Source organism: Loa loa (genome assembly GCF_000183805.2).
Source record: "Loa loa unplaced genomic scaffold supercont3.156, whole genome shotgun sequence".
Classification (NCBI taxonomy): Eukaryota; Metazoa; Nematoda; class Chromadorea; order Rhabditida; family Onchocercidae; genus Loa; species Loa loa.
Genome location: NW_018108336.1, coordinates 53,805 through 56,927, shown reverse-complemented (window position 1 = coordinate 56,927; position 3,123 = coordinate 53,805).

Sequence of the window (3,123 nt, the reverse complement as noted above, 5' to 3'; positions counted from 1 at the left end):
CTGCCAATTATCGTACCCGTCAATCACTGTAGCTCTGTCAGTTACTGTACCCGTTAATTACTGTAAGCGCTGTCAATTACTGCATCCATTTAGATTTAAATCTCCCTTAATTACATTATGTATATGTTATCCTTCATACGTCTCATTTCAGCGATTATTCTTTTTACTTATTTATTTCATTAATTTACATTCATTTACAATGCATTGTTAACTTTTACCAGTTGATTTCATATTAGTTATTGTTCTAATTTGTTGGTTATTAAACTATTCTATGCTAAATTTGTTGCTTATAATTGTAACTTAAAAAATTCGAGCTTTACAGTAATACTTCAACAAAAGTAAATCCTTCGCTTCCAATTCATATTTTTAATTTAATTATCATTTGTACCATTTCACAAACTTCGACAAACTTTCGCGACAAATACATGTCAAATAACTAATTAACTGGTGCATATCGAATAACCGATGAGTTAATAGATGTCAGATAATTAATTAACTAATAATGTCAAACAACTAATTAGCTAATACATGTTAACGTAATCATTGCATTCCTGTATTGATAATTATCAAAAAATGGCAAGTTTATGACAAATGAAATAGCTAACATAATATACTTGTCATAAACTAATGAACTAATACATGTGAGGTGACTAATTAATTAATAATTTCATTTGTCATTTCGTTTATTATAAACTTGCCATTTGTCGTCAATTATCAACACAGGGATGCAATGATTATTTTAACGTGTATTAGCTAATTAATTATTTGACATTATTAGCAGCCATGGAATTGTTGGTAAATAAGCTTTTCAAATTTATTTATATTCTTAATGGGTAGATTAAGCGAATAATTTTAATGGTCTTTTAGATAAACTTATTGAAATCCCTCTTTACATGTAGTAAAATTATAGCACATACGGTAGAACTATGGTAGAACACTATTATAGTTTTACCATATGCTCTTATCATTAGGATACGGCAAATATTGCTAGTGATACTTTAGGTAAAATAATTTAGCAGGAAAAAAGAGTTTTTTAACTAATTGATCTGTATGAATTTTTTGAAAGTTAAATCAATTGTCCAGAATCTTTTTATGATTCATTTACAACTTCAAATATGGATACTGTATTTCCTGCAATCTCTTTCCTTTGCGTAACGCTATCAAAAATAATGGTAAACAAAATCATAATCGCGTAAAATTAGCAAAAATAAGGAAAGAAAATCTTCATTGTCTAATTTTTACTGTAAGAATACCAAAAATTTTGCTATCAAAACATTTTTTTTGAACCGTTTTTTTTTTTAAATAACAAAAATTTACGCTTAAATAGCGATTAAAATTTGCGTGGAAACCTATCGTACCTTAATTTGTTCATTTACAGTATCCATCCCACCGTTCTCTAAATTGTATATATAAAACAATAAAGTAAATACAAATATATTTACAAACTTATACTTTCGAACAAATATTATCCAACAATTTGTATGTCAGAAAAATAAATTTTCGATATCTAAATATACATTGAACGAAATTAAGTTATAATTTTTTGAAATATTTTTCGTTTTTTAATTTTTTTTTAGATATTTTTATTTAGGGATACTTTTTTTTCTTTCCGAAAAATATAAAGTTATTACGGTAATGAAGGAACACTTTTTTTTTTGGATTTTCTAAAATTTTTTTTTTTTAATTATAAAATGATAATTTAGTATGAAATAACGATAATTTTTAATGGTAAAAGTAGCATGAAATAATTTTATTTCCCTGTCAGAATATCTAATATCTAAATATAAATATAATTGTAAATAATTCCCTAGATACTCTCAGTATTCCAAGAAGTAAGCAATACTTTAAATTTAATTTTCTACAAACTAAATTTTCCTCCTCTCAATATTCATTTCAAATTTATCATATCCATTCCTCCTAAATTTTATTCTCTTTTCAAATATTCCATTAAATGACGATTGTCGTCTTTAATTGATAAATATTTATATTTCAGTTCAAATGGTTTTTGCAAAATATCGTAAGACTAATTTTATCAATTAAAAATATTGTTAAATTCATGAATTTAATAATATTTATGGAAAAATAGGAGATTACGTTAGATAAAATTAAGTGCTGTAAATCAATTAGTAATCACTTATCTATTAGTATAATCAACTGAATTAATTATTATTAAAATAATTTTAATCATTTAATTCGAATTTATTAATGATAATACATTTGTCAGTGATAGTATCATTGCAGCATTTAGCAACTTTCATTTCATATTAATCACTTTTCGATACTATCCAAATAGAAAAGGCAAATGAATTGAAGAATTTTTTACTTTCTTTCCTTTTTTTCTTAAGAATTTTTTCGAAACGAATCAAAAAATTCATTAATTATTAATTACTATTTATTGATAATATTAAATAACATTTTTCTTTCCATAAATTATTCAATTGTCACGTTTTTTTTTTTTGGACTTTTCCGTAGGATTTCATTAAGTTTAAATTACATTACATACTTTCTTTTCAAAAATCAATTTTCTTGCATTGGAAAAAAAAACAAAAAAGCAAAAAATTTAATTAAATAAGATTATTTGTTCTTGGAAAAGGATAATTTTCTCTCTCAGATATCTCAATTGTAATTAATATCTAATGAGTGAACAATTAAAATAGTAATCTTTTTTTTTTTGCTTTTTTGCAGTATCTTTATAGGAGATTTTAGAAGTGATAAGAAAAGTTTAGTTGAAATGATCAAAATATCTGTGAATATTATCATTGTTGAATTATTTTTCTAAACTTTATTTATAATGTACGCAAATTTTATCAAAAATTATTAAAAATTACATAAAAATTATTTACGTATGCAAATTTTTGATAATTTATTCTGCTAAATTGTTCTATTGAGAATTGAAATGGATTAATAAACAAAACGAATTCACTTTTTTTAAATATAGGTTGAAGGTCAAAAAATTAAGCGATGAACTGAATATAATTAGTTGAATAAATGAAATTCGAATTAACTCTTGGTGAGAAATCTCTACTTGTTTTTTCGTAATTATTTCAAAAATTGGTTAGTTTCAGCTACGGGATCTCGATTTTCAATCAATCCAACCCGAACGTAAACTACGTCTCGTCATTG